At 39.6% G+C, this 20,716-nt stretch overlaps 1 protein-coding gene across 1 annotated transcript in view; it reads right to left on the reverse strand.

The window, feature by feature from the left end:
- Nucleotides 1-20,716, reverse strand: part of F11R (F11 receptor) — a 1,474,472-nt gene that overhangs the window by 877,188 nt on the left and 576,568 nt on the right. The window lies entirely within an intron of this gene.

Consider the following 20,716-nt stretch of genomic DNA (forward strand, 5'->3'; position numbering starts at 1 on the left):
GAAAACCACAGTGAAAAACTTCTCTAAAGCAAATTTCACACTCCTCAAAACCGAGGTGGAATCCTTCAAAGCCCCGGGCCTGTGGAAAATACGGCCCAGACTGCAGAATCCTTTATAAACGCATTCTATGAACACCTTCAGGAATGCATGGATCATGCGATCCCAAATAAAACCAAGACCCAATCCTCCAAAGGCAGACGTCCTGTCTGGTAGACCCCAGCCATAAACAAACTATACAATAGAAGGAGGAAGCTACTAAATGATAGAGCAAAATCCCAAAAAGGGAAGGCATCACTGATCAGTATTAGCAAAAAACTACGGGCACTCATAAAATTGTCTAAGGCCAGCTTTGAGAGAAAAATTGCACAGGACACTAAGGATAATAACAAGGCTTTCTTTAGTTATGTTAGGAACCTGGGTGGGAATTCCCAGATATGCTCAGAATTAGTCCAAAATGACAAAAAATACACTGAACCCACAGACATTGCCAACATCCTAGCTGACAGGTTCAGCACAAACTTCTCCCCCCCCTCCCCACCAAAAGGGCAAATATCTATCCCAGCAGAGTGCTGCCCCCCTGACATCTCAGATGCTCAGGTAAGAGCCGCCCTCTCCAAAGCAAAAACACAGCATCAATGGGACCAGACGGTGTCCCAGTATGCGTCCTACATGAACTCCAAGAAGAGCTAAACCCAAACATAAAACTACTGTTCAATCTCAGCCTTACTACAGGATATGTGCCCAAAGAGTGGCGTACAGCAACAGTGGTCCCTCTCCATAAAGGTGGTGCCTCAACGGATCCTGGAAACTATCGCCCCATAAGCCTGACTAGCTTGGTCTGCAAAGCTATGGAAAGGATCATCATGGACCTCATAAATAAAGATATTGGGGACCTACAGACACTGGATCCTACCCAGTTCGGCTTTGTTAAGGGCAGATCCTGCCTCTTAAACCTGGTTGATTTCTTTGAAACAGTCACCAAGGCCATTGGCGAGGGGAAAGTGGTCCACACAGCCTACCTGGACCTCGCAAAAGCCTTCGATACAATACCCCACTCGGGCATTATAGATAAGCTCACCAGCTTAAATATAAACCCCTATGTCACTAGATGGATTGCAAACTGGCTCAAGGAGAGAACCCACATGGTTAGAATTGCTGGAGCCATATCAGACTCCAAACCAGTTACAAGTGGTGTCCCACAGAGCTCAGTCCTGGGACCTCTCTTGTTCGGTATATATTTCTCGGAGGTACAGGCCAACACGGAAGGACTGTGGCTGACCAAGTTCACAGATGACGGCAAACTGGGCGCCATAATCGACTCTCCAACCAACACAAGCATCCTCCAAAAGGGCCTCATAGAAACAGACAACTAGTGCCAGAGCCATGGCCTCAAGCTAAATGCCAAAAAGTGTATAGTCATCCCCTTTGGCAAAAACAAAGTGCCCACAAATTACCCCATAGGTGGTAATCCATTAAGTACAGAAGAAGTAATTAGGGACCTGGGGACCCAAGTTGATAGCAATCTCTCATTTGACAACCACGTGGCCAAAGTGGTTAGAAAAACATTTTATATAGCCCACCTAATCATGAAGGGATTCACATCTAGATCAGGGGAGGTCATCGTGCCTCTTTACTCATCCCTCATCAGGCCCATAATTGAGTACAATGCCCCTTTTGGGATGTACCTTACTAGACACCTGCAGCAACTGGAAAGACCCCAAAAGTACCTCACCAAGAGGATCAAAGGGCTCAAACAGATGCCATATGCTGCCCGGTTAAAGAAACTCCAGCTCTACTCAGTGGCATACCGCCTGTTCAGAGGCGATCTGTGCCTGACGTATAAAGCCATGTCCAACCTGGAATTAATGGACATGCTGCACCTCAGAAAATCCAAATCCCATCGAGCTACGCGCTCGAGAGACTTGAACCTCAGCACTGAAATAAATAGGACATGCTGGAGGGACAGATTCATAACCCAGAGGCTCCCTTCACTCTGGAATAAAATCCCAGTCCAGGTTAGGCAGAGTCCATCATTGACTCTATTCAAAAGGAATCTTGATGAGTGGATGGGAGATCGTAGGTTTACCCCGGGTATCACTTCTGTGTCACTGTTAGACAGAGGCACAGTATACTAACCTCGAAAAAGGGCATAGCAAAATAAATTTAAAATGGGTGGCGAAAGCCAAACACATTCTGGCTAGGCTTATAAATGCCCTAGGGCAGATAGCCTAGTATGAACCTATGAACCTATGAACCTATAACTGGGATAATGGGATGAATAAGTACTGTGTCCAGAAGTGACCACTCTTTTGGACCCTCTGAGGGTACTTTCACACAGTCATGCCTGGACTTGATTTAACAACACACACATCTAGACTCATGAATTTGAATTAACTCTGCACACAAACCTATCTCACAACATATTGTAGGCTCAGGAATTTCAATTAACTCTACACACACACCTACATCCCAACATGCTGTAGGCTCATAAATTTGAATTAACTTTACTTTTATCTTTTTCTTTTTCTCTCTGTCGCTTTCTCTGTCTTCAGTCTTACATTACACAGCAACAAAGATATCAGTCGTACATTAAAGCAAGGTGCCTCCTTGTGTTAAATTCCCTTTTGTTGTATGCACATTCACATTAATACACATTAATACACTTTTCCAATGTCCTGTGGGGACCTCCCACTATTACTTTACATACATATAATAAGCAGATTTCCGTCATTCAACAAAGCAGCAGACACCACATACCTAACAAGCAACTCAGTCATTCAACAAAACAGTAGCATCGTATACTTAAAAGCAAATTTGATCCCTCAACAAAACAGTACACATCATATACTTAATAAGCAAATTCAGTCATTTTACAATACAATAAACACCTTTCCACTTTTCTTTTAACTGCAATTTTCTAAAAGGAAAGAAAAGAAAGGAAAAACATTTTCCACAATTCTATTTTCCCATTTCTAGCCTAATAGGTTTGCACACACCCTGAATAGTTAAGTATATGAATGTCTGATTATTCCATACAAAACAGTATGGAATTCAAAGAAGAGCTTTCTGTGCTGGGCCCTTATAATTCTTTCCACACTGCTCTGCAGCAATACCAAAGTTCAGATCTGAGTCTGGTGCCAAAATGTTATGACGCAATTAAAATATCAATAAATAACAATGATTTACCTGTTAGTCTAGCACTTTAGGATGCACAAAACATTTCCCCGTTTATTTTCAAATAACAAATCACAGTGCTGGGAGACTGCCTTCACAAAGTTTTCCAATCAGTCTCACCAAGCAGCAAAAACATACAGTTTATATACCATTTCTTTACAGTAGCATGCATGCAGAATTTTGACATTTCATATTAATTAACAAATAGAGTCTTTGCAGACCCTTGTGCTTCTTGCTTAGTGCTGCACGTCAACACGTAAGAACCATGTTTTAGTGACAATAATGTTTTAAAAACACAAACCACCTAGCCTAGCAACCTATCTTGTTTTTGACCTTGCATCTTTCAGTACCAGTACCCCCAACATTCCTTGTAATTACCCCTCCTCCAGACTGGGGAGTTCAGAGCTCAGATAAAAGAAAATATCTTTCACATTGTTTCCTTTCCTCACTTCATGAGCATTCCAGAACCAGACTCTGTTGATCATAGTAACATTCCTTAACCCCTTCATCACTTTCTTTACCTTCAGTCATCCATTTATACACTTATAGCTTGATATTAGAATGCAGTTGTAAACACTTGACAACTACAACTTAGGTATCTGTGATTTGCATAATTAAGCATCTATACTACATATTGTTTTTAACGTAATTTATAAACATTTTGTTTGATTCATTTGTGAAGAAACTGTAAGTTAATATGCATTTTGTGAAGAATAATTATAAGAAATGCATTTTTTCCTAACAATGGAATGAAGTTATTCCCCCCAACAGATGGTTTATTTATTTTTATTTATTTATTTTTATAACTGTTGACCGGGAGTGTCTGACTGAGCTCAAGCCCTTTTTCAGTGGAGGCCCGGGGAGAAAAGCTCCAAGATGCACATATAAAAGATTACAATAGTATTAGAGACGTTCAACAACAGAATAACACAAAAAATATTTGAAAGGCTACAATCATCAATATAATAGTATCAAATTATACATTACTAATGTTAAAACTGGATAAGTATCAATTAGAGTATGGTAGGTAGGTAGTAGTAGTTTGGCAGGTGTATGCCAATCTGAAGTTCAAAGGAGAGAGTATTGGTTAAGTTTAAGATTTTATTTGATAATATGGGAAGTAAGTTGTTCATGCTATATATTAGTTAAAAGTACTAAGTAGGTTGGTTGTGGCCAGGGAGGGTGTGAACAGTGACAGGTCTAGTGTTTTTTAAAGTAGTCTTTGGTGGCTAGCTTAAATTGTTTGGGTGTGTAAGGTTCCTTATTTCTAGAGGAAGTTTGTTCCATGCAATAGAGCAGTGGTAGCTATATAAGCTGCAAAGTTTGGTTTACCACCCAAAACAAACAATCAGTGAGGTAGAATGTTTATGGATACAAAGACAAGGTCTCTGAGCTCTAAATACTTGACTTGATTCACAGCATTTAATTTTATGGTTATGGGCTTTTTATTGCCTTTCCATGGATTTTTTACATTGCTAGAGTAAAATATGCTGAAGTGTTAATTTAGCTTCACCTTCAGCACTAGTCTTTCTCTGTCTAGCAGAACTATGACAGTTGAACTGTTTGTTTCTGATGCCGACCCTGTGAAAAAATATTAGAAAACAATAATAATGGAATAGCATTCAGTAATGTATGCATACAAGAGGGTGAGTGGGATATCTAACATCCACACTGGTTACATTTCATTCGGTGTTGATGTACAAGGTTCACCTAATAATAATGAATTGTGACATGTTTGATGAGAACATTCTTTGTCAGCATTCAATTCTCTCAATATAGATACATGTTACTAATTTTCTATATAAATATGTGTTACTGATTTTAAACCAACCTTCATGAGCAGATAAGTGTTGCTGCTGTTGCAGGCACTGGGAATATGCAGCAATGTCCATGCCACCTCTAATTGTAGCTGTTCTGCCATCTTCTGTGTCATAGTCATCCCCATGGATGGATAGAAAGTATTCCTCATCTGGTGTTAATTGAATAAGATTTGGAGTTCCTCTTATAGTGGTATGGAAAATTGCATTCTGCCTGGCCTTGCTTCTAACATATGCTACTATTATCATTAGCCCTTTCCTTGCACTGTGCTAATGCTTGATTTCTGTCATCCACTGCATTAATGTCAACAACAACTTGATTCCAGGCCTTATTCCTTTCAGCTTATCTGGGACCCCTTTACCAAAAAGAAGTTTCCCATATGTCCTAAGTGCTGCCATGAGGATACAATTTCCTAAATGTCTGAAGTTATCCTTTCTCTGCTTTGATCCATTATTCAACTAATTACTACACGGGGAAAAAAGGCCACTGTCAGAAACTGTGACATTAATGTTTTAATATAATCAGCTTTAGTACAAAACACTGGCCAAGTCCTCCTGCCTCCCACATTAAATAAAAATGTTACTTAATACAAAACTTATAATTTCATACAGAAATCTCAGTAAAGCCAATATAGCCACATAAAAACTGTAGTATCTTATTTACAGTTTGTAAGAACTGATATGACTGTAAAATAGTGGAATGAACTGGAAATAACTGGTAGAAAATGATCAAAAAGCAAACAGAAGAAAATAATGCACTGATGCAGCACAGTCACCAAAACACAACCACATTCTGTAAATTCACATTTATTAAACACAGAAGATAAGCACTTTCATCCTATAAAAGTTATAAAGACCTCATCAGATAAAAGATACAATGAATCAACTGCATAATTTAAAAGGAAATAAAATGTCACATGATCATCTACCACAATTTTTTTAAAGCCACAATATTACAGAATAAAATCCATAAAAAAGTTGTCAAACATTGATGGCATGGCATGACAAATTAAAAAAAAATATTAGCACATTTCAAAAATGTAAAGATTCAGTTTTTTTTGCCATATTCTTAATGCATATACTAAAATATTATCGTTCATAAACTTTCAACTTAAGCAAGCAAGTGATAGATGTAAAGTTATTTAACCTTGGGGAACTCTGCTGAGCTGGTCTATAATCTGATAACTCTGTTGCATAGGTCTGTGCCTGTGGTATGCTTGGTTAACTGCAATTTCTGCATGAAATATATAACATCTCAAACTGTTTACATATACATTTTTCTTACTAGTATTGAACTGATCTGATTCTGGAACTTTGTTTGTATGTGCTTTACAAGTATGTGACATTTCTTCATATAGTAAAATTCCATAGCTGAACCTGTGGCTTTAATGACACACATTTATGCTGCATTCTTTTCTTGCATGGGATCTGAACTTTTGACTGTACTATCACTTTTAAATGTAACACTGACTTTAAATTCTATATTCTGTAAACCAGCAAAGTAGCATTTAATATATGTAAATGCTCTTCTGTCTCTGTATCAATATATTACTTATGCATTACAACCATTTACTTCTATAATTCAAAAGTCTTAATGTCTGCTAAAACAAAACAATGACACAAAAAATTAATTTGCTAGATCTGTAACTGTAAACCATGTATTGTGTGAATTAACTTGACTGTCATTTCTGGTATACTATACACAACATGTGATTCCAGAATGGTAAATATGTATACCAGTTTTAAATCTAGTGCTAGCCTGAAACCGTTTTTCCTTGCTGGCCATAAAAGTGAATTGAAATTTCATTTCTATTCTGTCTTTGCTTTTCTGAGAATAGGATACTGTTTCTGAAAATGTGGTAACTTGACAGCCTGCAGTTCAGCTGTAGTAGCTGAACCACAATTTATTTTATCTTCAACCCATGAATCCGTGTGTTCCTGTCATAAATACCATTATATTGGGAGACTTCAACTACCCAAACATAGACTGGGAACATTACTCAAGCCCCAACACTCTAGCTCAAAGGTTCCTAGAATTCATAAACTCAAATGCAATGGAACAACTGGTCACCATTCCCACAAGAGGAGACAATATACTAGACCTGATCATCACAAACATGGGGACAAAATGCTCCACACCGGAAGTATATCCCTCTCTGGTAAGATCAGACCATAAATTAATCTCACTGGAAATCCACATCCCGCCCCCACCCCCTGCACAAAAGACCACAGTGAAGAACTTCTCAAAAGCCAACTTCACACTTTTTAAGACTGAAATGGTATCCTTCAAGGCCCCTGGGCTAGTGGAAACCACAACCCACACTGCTGAATCCTTTGCAATGCCTTCTACGGGCACCTTCAAGAATGCATGGATCATGCAATCCCTAATAAAACCAAGACCCATTCCCCCAAAGGCAGGCGCCCGGTCTGGTGGACCCCAGCCATAAACAAGCTCTACAACAGGAGGAGGAAGCTACTACACGACAGAGCAAAATCCCTAAAAGGGAAGGCATCTCTGATCAGTACTAGCAAAAAACTACGTTCACTCATAAAATCATCCAAGGCCAACTTTGAGAGAAAAATCGCAAAAGACACAAAAGACAATCACAAGGCCTTCTTTAGCTATGTTAGAAACCTGGGTGGAAATTCCCAGATATGCTCAGAGTTAGTCCAAAATGATACAAAATACACTGAACCCACTGACATTGCCAACATTCTGGCAGACAGGTTCAGTGCAAATTTCTCCTCCCCCCCCAAAGGAGAAATAACTATCCCAGCAGAGTGTAGCCTCCCTAATATCTCAAATGCCCAGGTGAGAGCCGCCCTCTCTAAAGCTAAAAACACAGCATCAATGGGACCGGACGGTGTCCCGGGCTGTGTGCTACATGAACTCCAAGAGGAACTAAACCCACACATAAGGCTGCTGTTTAATCTTAGCCTTACTACAGGATACGTACCCAAAGAGTGGCGTACGGCGACAGTGGTACCACTTCACAAAGGCGGTGCTTCTACGGACCCTGGAAATTACCGCCCCATAAGCTTGACGAGCCTGGTCTGCAAAGCTATGGAGAGGATCATTATGGAACTCATAAACAAAGACATTGGGGATGTACAGACATTGGATCCTACCCAATTTGGCTTTGTCAAGGGCAGATCCTGCCTTTTGAACTTGATCGACTTTTTTGAGACAGTCACTAAGGCCATTGATGAGGGTAGAGCAGTTTACACAGCCTACCTTGACCTTGCAAAGGCCTTTGACACAATACCCCACTCGGGCATCATAGACAAACTCACCAGCTTAAATGTAAACCCATATGTCACAAGATGGGTTGCAAACTGGCTCAAGGACAGAACCCACAGGGTCAGAGTTGCTGGAGCTATGTCAGACTCTAAGCCAGTCACAAGCGGTGTCCCACAGGGCTCAGTCCTGGGACCCCTCTTGTTCGGCATTTATTTTTCCGAGGTACAGGCAAACATAGGAGGATTGTGGCTGACAAAGTTCGCAGATGACTGCAAACTGGGCGCCGTAATTGATACTCCAGCGGACACAAACATCCTTCAGAGAGGCCTCATAGAAACGGATAATTGGTGCCAGAGCCATGGCCTTAAGCTGAATGCCAAAAAACAAGGTACCCACAAATTACCACATAGGTGGTAATCCATTAAGTACGGAAGAGGTAATCAGGGACCTTGGGACCCAGGTTGACAGTAACCTCTCATTTGACACTCACATTGCCAAAGTGGTTAGGAAGACCTTCTATATTGCCCACCTTATCATGAAGGGTTTCACATCTAGATCAAGAGAGGTCATTGTGCCCCTGTACTCTTCTCTTATCAGGCCAATGATTGAGTACAATGCCCCATTTGGGATGTATCTTACCCGTCACCTGCAGCAGTTGGAAAGACCCCAAAAGTTCCTCACCAAGAGGATAAAGGGTCTTAAACATATGTCATATGCTGCCCGACTGAAAAACTCCAGCTCTATTCAGTCGCATACCGCCTACTCAGAGGTGATCTGTGCCTGACGTACAAGGCCATGTCCAATCCAGAATTAATGGACATGCTCCACCTTAGTAAATCCAAATCCACCAGAGCCACGAGAGCAAGAGACTTAAACCTCAACACAGAAATAAATAGGACGTGCTGGAGGGACAGATTCATAACCCAGAGGCTCCCTACACTCTGGAACAGAATCCCAGTCCATGTTAGGCAGAGCCCCTCACTGACTCTATTCAAGAGAAATCTTGACGAGTGGATGGGAGATCGTAGGTTTACCCCGGGGGTCATATCTGTGTCACTACTAGACAGAGGCACAGTAAACTAAACCCTAAAAGGGCATAGTATTCTCATCCTAAGGGGTGGTGAAAGCCACACACACTCTGGCTAGGCTTATAAATGCCCTAGGGCAGATAGCCTAGTACGAACCTATGAACCTATGAACCTATAACCAAGTCTTCAAATTCTGTACATTTGCACAATCTATTGCACACAAATTCTTAGAAGTGCCATCTGTGTGTACTACTGTACATTCTATAGCATTTTTATTTTTCCATAAAATCTTGTTGCAGAAGTCTAAAATAACATGCAACTCTGATGACATGTCCATACTTTGTATGGTACTGTTACACTTAGAAGTGCTCACTGCTATAACCTTTGACCCTTCAAATCCTGACATAACTCTACTCATGTCCTCTAGTAGAGGTCTATTTGTAACTGAAATTGATGAATCTGTATTAATGAATACATTATACCCTAATTTCTTTTCTTTAAACAATTACATAATGTAATTTCTGTAAACAAACAATGGCAGATAATCTAGTATAGTGCTGGACTGTCACACCCCTTATAGATAAGCTGAAAATCCTATTTTATAGTATAAGCAACAATGCTGACTTCAGCTATGGTGCAAGTTTCTTCTTTAATTTGCCCCAAAACACTTGTAATAACATTGACTTGAGCTATGGTATGCAGTTCTTCTTTATTTTGCCCTGAAGTCTGTATTATTTATACTTGTAAACTGTAAAAGCAGGCACTGGATGACAAAATGAAGTACACAGCAGGACACAAACATAAGAACACATTAACTGAATCACTGCATTTTTATCAAAGTACCTTCCTCAGATGAGTTCCTCCACTGTGGTGTGATCTTGGAGTTGGTATATTTAAGTAGGGGTGTGTGGGGGGGCAAATACCCCCACTTTATTGTTGTGTTTGGATTTTTTTTTTGAGGAGCAGCAATTTTTTTTTCCCCTGGGAAAAAAATCACTGTTCCGTGTGTTTGACATTTACTGCTTTCGGTTTTTAATGTTTGATAAAAGAGTGCTTGCTTTTTTTATCGTTTGATGTCATTATATAGACCTGAATGTTCACATAGGGAAAATTGAAGTTGCTTTAAGAAGGTTGCCAAATGTGTTGCAGTTTTTTCAAACTCCCTATTGTAAGAATTTTCTTGGCTCTGTGATGTCACCCTGGAAACTTGAAAGTCTGTCATCAGATTTGGAGATGGTGTATTTTTCTGATATGTCGCTATTACTGGATAATGTCCTTTACACTGGTATCTTGGAGAGTCTGAAGTTATTTGAGACTTTAATGTAGATTTTCTGAAGTAGTAATACTGCTGCTCTGTAAATGCACATAGTCTGACCACTGACAGATTTGCAAGGTTGTTATGGGGTTTTGAGACTTACTTTAATTGCAAATATTGCCCCCCCCATTGATGGTGGCTTGCTATTGTAATAACTGTCATGACTATAAAATATTGGAATGTACAGGAAATGACTTGAACAAACTGGAATTAATGCCTTTATCTTTTAATTACCAAGAACTGTGCTGAACAGGTCCCAGTCTATCCTTTATCTACCAAATCTTCGTGTACCTTTCAGAATAAAAGTCTACATACACAGTAGTTTGGTTAAGAATATTTTATTAGATGTCAACAATATCTGAATCAATTCATAATGCTTGTAGCTTCTGCACTCATTATACTGTCCATACATTCTGTACTCAGAATGTCAATTCTTACTGTCTCCAATATCGATGCTGATAATTATGTCCATAGCTTCTGCACTCAAATTCCTTTCCTCCTGAATAATATAATTAATATTCTGGAATGCTGTATATTTGACTTGACTTCTGCACTCACTCTCGAGTGTATATATAAAACAAGGTGGGCCGCACTGCAATGACCTTCTGCATATCAGTCCAAACTAACTAACTAACTAACTAACTAACTAACTAACTAACTAACTAACTAACTAACTGTGTCTGAAGTATTTCCTAACAATGCCAAACCTCTGTGTATTTTTACATGCTTCTTTAACCTTGGTTCCCAAGTTTCATACCATCTAAACAAGATCTGTTTGTACTCTATGTATTGCATATTCTATTAGCGCATTTTATTCTTTGTCAGCATTCTTGACTGAAGGTTATTTTCACTGATTGAAAGTGCATTCATTGAAACTGCAAAATTTGAAGGCCTGCTTTAATGTGGCTGCATTTCTGGACTTATAGAAAGAGAATACTGTATTTCTGTCTAACAAATACATTCAAATAACACCTGATCTTACACAGTTCATTCAGGTCATGAATGCAACCACTTTTTTTACAAAAAGCATCCTTGCCCTACCCACTGCCATTGTCATGCACTCATAATACTGCCATTTTTTTTTTAATTTATTATCGTCACTCCAAAAATCTCCAGTTCATCACACATGCTTGTTAATATACTAAGCACTGCAGAATTTCAATAGTAAATTACTGCATTTATACTTATGTATGCATAATCACTAAAGTATAACACAATAATGATCATTTCTGCCATCAGTATTATTTTCACACTGCTGTTATGAAATCCAGTCTCCAAATGACACAAACACAGCATTCAGCCATTGCTATCATAACATCCACATCATATATGTAAATGTATTGAATATGACTCTTAAGTCATTAATGGAATATATTCTGAAGTGTTCCCTATTAAATTGTAATATTTGATAAAGTACTTCCTTACTTTAATAAGTGTGTGGTATCCTAATGCATTAGCCATCTATCTCAGCTATTAGTGAATTATTATGGTAATGCTCAACTTTTTGGTACAAATTCTGAGCCATTTGTGCTCTTCTGTCTTAACCCTCAGTGGAATCCCCACTCCAACCCCGAAAAATGCTGGAGTACCATAAATAAGCTGATACACCCAGGAAATCAAACTCCTACCAAACCCTATCCTAACAGCTCACTCCAAGAGACCACCACACTTCTAAACTCTTTCTTCATAGACTCCATACAAAAGCTAATCAAACCACAAAAGGAAGCCTACCAAGATACCCTTCCCCAACTCACCAATAACACTCTTTTCTCACTCAAACCTATCCCAGCATCCACTATAAGATCCTTACTCTATAAACTTAAACCCTGTTCCCCTTCGTCTGATAATCTACCCCCTCATTACCTCAAACTTGCTGCCACCTCTATTGCCTATCCAGTTGCCATACTCATCAATCGGTCTATACAAGTAATTTGTGTTCATTGATACAACAGATTTGTGAAAACAGTATATTTGTATTCCTTGATACAACAGATTTGTGAAAAACAGCATACAGATCAATAAACCCTGATCTGTTTGGAAAAAGAAGCATCTGAGGAAGCGCAAAAATATAAACAACAAAACCAAAAAATATTTGAAAAGTATAAAAAAGAAATGGGAAAGAAAGAGAGATTTGATATGGTGCAATATTTATGCAAAGGAGAAAGCCAAATTAATCAATGTAAAAAAGGTAGCCCCAAAGATATTTGAAGAGAAATACAGGCAAAGGCATCCGGATATGGAAAATTTCACAATAAAAAAATAATATCACAAAGATGGAATGTAGAAAAGAAGATTAGTAAAATAGGAGTTAAAAAATAGAAGTGGAAGTTATGGAGTGCCTGGGAAGTGAAGGATTTGATGTAGAAGGTCTAACACAGGTTACATCACAGCAGGATGGAATGAGTCCCCAAAGCCGGGAGAAACAGGAAGATCAGGAAACATCTGAAGAAGAAATATGGACATGGGAAAGAAAAAGAGATTTAATATGGTGTAATATTTATGCAAAGGAGAAAGAAAAACTAACCAATACAAAAAGAGCAGCACCAAAGACATTTGAAGAGACATACAGACAAGAATCAGGATATAGAAAACTTTACAATACAAAAAATAAAGCAACAAAGAGGAAAAGTAGAAAAGGATATCATTGATGGAGAAGTTAAAGAAATAGAAACTGAGGTTATGGAGTACCTGCAAAGTGAAGGATTTAGTGTAGAAAATCTAATTCCGAAAGCACTACAATAGGATAGAGTAATGGATATCCAAAGTAAGGGGAAACCGGTGGAAGAAGAAGCAATTGATCAGGTGCCATATGAAGATAATTTGGAGCCTTCCACAGGAAACCAGTATAAATGTTCACTTGAAGCTAGACAGCAAGGGAAGGAACAGGAAACTGTGGAAACTTTGATGCAGTCAATGTTGTGGAGTGATAGGCCAGTGAGTTCCCCATATGATAGAGCAATGGACGGCACAAGATGAGATTGATGAGAATGTGTCACAAGAAGATGCTATAGAACCTTCTGTAGAATGCTCGCAGGAACTGGAAAACAAGGCATGTGACCTAAGTTTGGAAGAAAATGAGATAAGAGAAGAATTGCTTGATTTAATAGATATGGACAGATATATCAAGCTCAATTCAAGAAATAGACTGCAGAAGGTTAATAAAACCCAAAAAAGTCAGAAGTCTGATTAAACAAATGAACACAGTAATTAGGACTGTTGATAGAGATCCATGTGATATAACAGAAGTAAACAGGATATATTACTGTGCAGCTAAATTAATAACTGATAAAGTTCTGCCACAGGAACACAGGGTAGTGAGGGAAAGGAAGGGGAGAAATCGAATACCATCATGGAAATATCGAATAGAGAAAATTATAAAGCAATTAAGACAGGAAGTGTCACTGTTAAAAGACTATAGAAGAGAGACTAGATCAACAAAAATACTAAAAAAGATAGATGTGATTAAAGCAAGGAGCAATACTAGAACAGATCAAGATCTATCATGCACTATTGCAAATAAACTAAAAATTTCAGCACAGGCAGAAAAACTCTGAAGATACGAAGATAAATATAAAAGAAAAGTGCAAAATAAGCAATTTATTGATGACCCAAAAAGGTTTTATAGAGAACTGGGAAATAAAGTAAAAGAAATTGAAAGGCCACCAAAAAAAAAGAAGAAATAGATACATTTTGGAGAAACATCTATGAAGATCCTGTGGAACATAACAAAGATGCTAAATTGCTAGAAGAAGTAAAAGAAAGAATAAGAAGTTTAAAGGTACAGGATATGAAAGGGGATGATATAACAGCTAGAAAGATTGAAACAAAGATAAGAAAAGCCTCTAATTGGAAAACCCCAGGCCCAGCTGCAGTACCCAACTTCTGGTTAAAAGTATTAACATCTTTGCACGAAGATTTAGCCATGAGTAAGAACTATTTATATGCACACCCAGAACAGATACCAACCTGGCTAACAACAGGAAAAACAATGCTCCTACTTAAGAGTGAACCTGCAAGCTACCCTAAAAATTTTAGACCAATATCTGACGATGTATAAATTATACACGGAAATTGATGACGACAGAGTTTATAGTCATTTAGAAGAAAACTCAATTATGGCAGTAGAACAAAAGGGCAATAAAAGAAAGTCAAATGGAACAAAGGATTATTCGTTGTTAAATAAAGTCATAGTGGAGAACTGTAAAAAGGGGAAAACTGTAAAAAGGGGAAGAAGCTAAGTATGGCATGGATTGACTACAAAAAAGCATTTGATAGTATCCCTCATTCATGAATAAAAGAGTGCTTAAAAATGTATAAAATGCACCCCACACTGATTGACTACATTAGAGTGATCATGAAACAGTGGCAGACCACTTTGCAATTAAGCCATGATAAAGGATAAATTGTTATCCCAGGGATAAAAATTCAAAGGTGGATAGTCCAGGGTGACTCTCTGTCACCGTTGCTATTCTGCTTTGCCCTTAATCCATTAAGCTGTTAACTCAACAGCTTAGGCCATGGCTATAATCTGGCTCCTAGAAAACAACAGAGTGTAAAGACGTCTCATCTTCTCTTTGTCGATGATTTAAAACAGCATAGTTCATCAGATGAGGAACTGAAAGCACAACTGCAAGTTGTTAAAACTTTTTCAGATGATATAAGAATGTCATTTGGTCTTGATAAATGTGCAAAAGCAACCTTTAAAGCAGAAAAACTGCAATGCTGGGAAAACATCAGTTTGGGACAAGAATGTGATATAAAATAACTTGAGCAAGAAGGAGTGTATAAATATCTGGGAACTGATGAAGGATCAACAATAAAACACAAACAAATGCAAATAAAACTTAGTAAGGAATACTTTAGAAGACTTAAATTAATCCTGAAAACAGCATTGACATCTAGGAACAAAATCCAAGCTATAAACCAATTTGCTCTTCCTGTCTTAACTTACAGTTTTGGAGTGATTGACTGGACCCAAAATGTGTTGGATAGAATAGATAGGAAAACAAGAAGGATGCTTCATGCTCACCAAATGATTTATAAAAATCAGTACCAAGATTATATATTCCCCTTTCCGAAGGAGGGATGGGCCTCCATGTAATTGATTATATGTATAGATCTGCAATCATGGGACTCCACACATATCTGCTGACCTCACAAGACCCAAATGTAGTGAAAGTTTTGAAACATGAGGAGAATAAATCTAAGATGATATCTTTGCTTAATCTACAAGAAGCTTATCAACACCAAGCAGGAATGGAAATCAAAGACTCTGTCATTGTCCATGTTGGAGTGAATGACTTGAGACGTACCTCCCTGGACTAAATGAAAAGAGACATGGAAGAGCTCTTGGATCATGTGGTCCAGGCAGGTATGACCCTAGCCCTAAGTAGCATGCTGCCTTCACCCAGAATGATACCACAGTATAAAGACAAAATGATAGACGTCAACAATTGGCTAAGCTTCTGGTGTCATTCAATGGGGCTCCAGTATCTGTCTGCCTGGGACGACATGATCGACAAACCACGGTGCTTTGCCAGAGATGGTCTGCACCTGTCACCCCTGGGATTCAGGTTACTGGCTAAAGCTCTTGCCACCCCTATAGTGCCTTTTTTAGGCAAGGTTCAAAGGACAAAACCACCACCATACCAGATACAAACATGCAAAATCTGAAGGTAATGCTACTCAATGCTAGAAGTCTAAACCTCAAAATGTACTCTCTCGAGGCACTCCTAAAAATGGAGAACATCGATATCTGTCCAATAATTGAGACCTGGTTCAGGACTCCACAGAGCACCCCTGCAATACCAGGCTACAACTCTTAATACTTTTCAGCCACCCAACCAAGACCGAAACACTAAAGGTGGAGGAGTGTCCATATTCACCAAGGATATTCACACCTCCAGGCTAGTTACCCAACACAATACATCTGAAATTCTCCAGGTGCAACTAACACTAGGTAAGACTGCAATCCAAATTGTTGCTTGCTACAGATCCCCCACCATGCCCCAAGATTCTCACTACACCTTTCTAAACATACTGGAAAATATTAAGATACAACCAAACACCCTAATACTGGGTGATTTCAACTACCCTGCCATTAACTGGGAAAACTACTTGGGTACCAACACCTTTTTCCTACAGTTCTTGGAATTCATAAATTCCAACGCCCTGGATCAACTAATCCATTGTCCCACCAGGGGCTCCAATATCCTAGACCTGATCATTACCAACATGGGAGACAGATGCTCCACACCAGTGGTCACCCCCTCATTGGTAAAAAACTTCTCCAAAGCCAACTTCATGCTACTTAAGTCAGAAGTTTGAAACTTCATGGCACCCATAAGTCAGAAGTTTGAAACTTCATGGCACCCATGCAGATGGGAGCTGAAAGTTCAACTGCTGAATCATACACTAAGGCACTGTATGAGCACATCCACTCATGCATGAATCGTGCCATCCCCAATAGAACCAAGATGCTCTCCTCCAAAAAAAGGAAGCCAAACTGGTGGCCCCATGCCATAAACAAACTATACAACAGAAGGAAGAAACTGTTGCAGAAAAGAGGAAAATCCCAGGATGCAAAAAACTCCCTTACCAGCCTCAGTAAGAAGCTGAAATCCCTCATAAAATCCTCCAAAGCTAGTTAAGAAAATAAAATTGCCAAAAATTCCAAAGACAACCGCAAGCCATTCTATAGTTATGTCAAGAATCTAAATGGCAATCCTCAGATCTGCTCTGAGCTACAACAGAATGGCATTAAATATACTGACCCCAAGGATATTGCCAATACCCTGGCAGATTGATTTAGTGCCAACTTCTCCCCCCTCTCACCCCCTAAAGGGCCCATCTCAATACCAAAAGATTGCCAAATTCCAGTAATCACGGCCACACAGGTAGAAACTGCACTCTCCAAAGCTAAGAATACAGCATCCATGGGACAAATGACATCCCAGGCTGTGTACTACATGAACTCCAAAATGAACTGGCACCTCACCTAAGTGTCATGTTTAATCATAGCCTCACCTCAGGCTTCATGCCCACTGAGTGGTGCACAGCTACAGTTATCCCACTCCACAAGGGGATATCTACCTTGGATCCCGGGAACTACCGTCCCATCAGTCTGACGAGTCTCATCTGCAAGGGCATGGAACGCATTATCATGGAACTTATAAACAAAGACATTGGCAATCTTCAAACGCTGGACCCCACCCAGTTTGGGTTCGTGAAGGGATGATCTTGTCTCCTGAACCTGATTGACTTCTTTGAATCAGTCTCCAGAGCTGTGGACGAGGGTAAGGCAGTCCACACAGCCTATCTGGACCTCACCAAGGCCTTCAACACCACCCCCCACTCTGGAATCATAGATAAACTTACTAAGCTGGGCATAAATCCCAACGTCACTCGATGGGTTGCTAACTGGCTTACTGACAGAATCCAGACTGTAAAAGTAGCCGACTCCAAATCCAGCTCCAGACAAGTGACAAGTGGAGTACCTCAGGGTTCAGTTCCGGGACCGCTCTTGTTTGGCATCTACTTCTCTGAAGTACAGTCCAACATGAAGGGACTCTGGCTAACAAAGTTCACAGATGACTGCAAACTGGGAGCCATTATTGAATCCCCAAATTATGTGAATATTCTACAAAAGGGCCTTACAGAAACAGATGCTTGGTGCCAGAGCCATGGGCTCAAGCTTAATGCCAAGAAATGTATAGTTATCCCCTTTAGGAAAAAACATGTACCCATGAATTACCACATAGGTGGCAGTACACTAAACACTGAAAGTGTGATGAGAGACTTAGGGTCACAGGTGGACAGTAGTCTCACCTTCGATAACCACATTGCCACAGCAGTCAGGAAATCCTTCTATGTGGCACACCTCATCACTAAGGGCTTTCCATCCAGAAAAAAGGAGGTCATTGTCCCACTGTACTCATCCCTCATTAGACCCATTATAGAGTGCAATGCCCCGTTTGGTATGTACCTCACAAGACATCTGCAACAGCTGGAAAGGCCGCAGAAATACCTCACTAAAAGAATCACAGGCCTAAAGCAGATGCCCCATGCTGACCATCTAAAAAAACTCCAGCTATACTCTGTTGCATATCGTCTACTCAGAGGTGATCTCTGCTTAACATACAAGGCCATGTCAAACCCTGAGCTGTTGGACATGCTCCACTTAAAGAAATCCCAATCCCTCAGAGCCACACACTCCAGGGATCAAAACCTTGTCATCACAATGAACAAAACATGCTGGAGGGATAGGTTCTTGACCCAGAGACTCCCCATACTCTGGAATAGACTGCCCATACATGTCAAGCAGAGCGCCTCCTTGGCCCTTTTCAAAAGGAACCTTGATGACTGGATGGGAGATAGGAAATTCACTCCGGGGATCACGTCAGTTGCCCTGCTAGACAGTGGTCCAGGGAAGTAAATATTGTGGGAAGAAATATCCGAGGAATTGTTTGGCTAGGCTTGTATAGGCCCCAGGGCTGCCATGTACCAACCAATGAACCTATGAAACCAGAAGTAGATAAAAATCAAGAAGCAACTGAATGTGCCAAAAAACAAAAGAAAGAATATACGGTGAAAGATCAAATGAGAAGGCAAGAAATGTGGAAAAAGCATAAATATAGTTGCAAGTATAGAAAACTTCTAGAAGAAACTCATGTTGATCAGGAATGAACACAGGAATGGTTAAGGAGAGGTGAATTCAAATCAAGAGATGGAGGGTTAATATTGGTGGCCCAAGATAGTTGGATGCATACACATTGGTTTATAAAGTCTATTGAACATGTGGGAGAAACAGACAAATGTAGCTTTTGTAAAACCGAATTGGAAACAGTTGCACACCTCATTGCTGGTTGCAACATACTAGTGGCAGAAGGACTGTATATTGAAAGGCATAACGATGTGGCAAGACTGTTACACTGGGGATTATGGAAACATTATGGTATTGAAGTGGCCGAAAAACACTGGAAACATGAGCCACAAAGTATCATGGAAAATGAAGAGTCTACATCACATGGGATCATCCATTACCAGCAGTTCAAAAGATAGATGCTAGAAAACCGGATATAGTGGTCCAAGAAAGAAGACAAGAGTAGCATTGATCATTGAAATTGCCACACCCAGTGACTATAGCATTTTGCGTACAGAGAGACACAAAGTCATAAAATATCAGGATCTCCAGGCAGAAACGAGAGCAATGTGGAAGAAAGATACCCAGACAGTTCCAATAGCAGTAGGAGCAATGGGTCTTATAAAAAAAGAATTTACAGTCTTATTTAGATATGTTACTAATACATGTAACTCCATATGAACTGCAGAAGGAGACATTACTGGGCACATTGTGGGTACTGCAAAGAACACTTCTGGCTGACATCAAAGTTTGAAACAATACTAATTTCATGAACTTTAATCATACTTTTACTTAGGAATGGGGTCCATTCCTGTCATGGTATTAGAAACCCAAAAGACCTGGAGAAATTAAAAAAGAAAATCTTGTCCCTAACATCTGGAAAAAGTGCTTCATTATACCACTACGTAAAGGAGGTAACGCCACTGACCCCTTAAATTTCAGGCCAATAGCTATCCTATCCCATCTCGCTAAGATTCTTGAAAAGTGCATACATAAACAACTCATATCACATCTTATTCTGGAAAATCTTCTCACCCCTACATAACATGGCTTCCGTCCTCATCATAGCACAACTATGACTGTACGATCATTCACCCACTCTATTTCTTCATCTCTCAGCAGTAACCAATTTGTGTCCTGCCTTTTTCTTGACTAGTCTAAGGCTTTTGATACTGTATCTCACAATCTCCTACTCTCCAAACTTTCTTCCTTTAATCTCTCCACCTCTACCCTCAGCTGGTTCTCCTCATACTTATCTAATAGAAACCAAGCTGTCAAGTGGCTCTCTACTATATCTCCTTTCCTTCCCGTACTAACTGGGATACCCCAAGGCTCCAACTTGGGCCCATTACTTTTCAATATTTTCACTAATAATCTCTTCCATTCCTGCCCCCACTCCACACTCATACAATACGCAAATGACTCCACCATCATCACAACCTCTGACAACTTACTCCCTTACCCAAGATACCCTCCACTATGTTGAATCATGGCTCACAT

Source organism: Protopterus annectens, chromosome 17.part0 (assembly GCF_019279795.1).
Source record: "Protopterus annectens isolate FY-2018-M chromosome 17.part0, PAN1.0, whole genome shotgun sequence".
Classification (NCBI taxonomy): Eukaryota; Metazoa; Chordata; order Ceratodontiformes; family Protopteridae; genus Protopterus; species Protopterus annectens.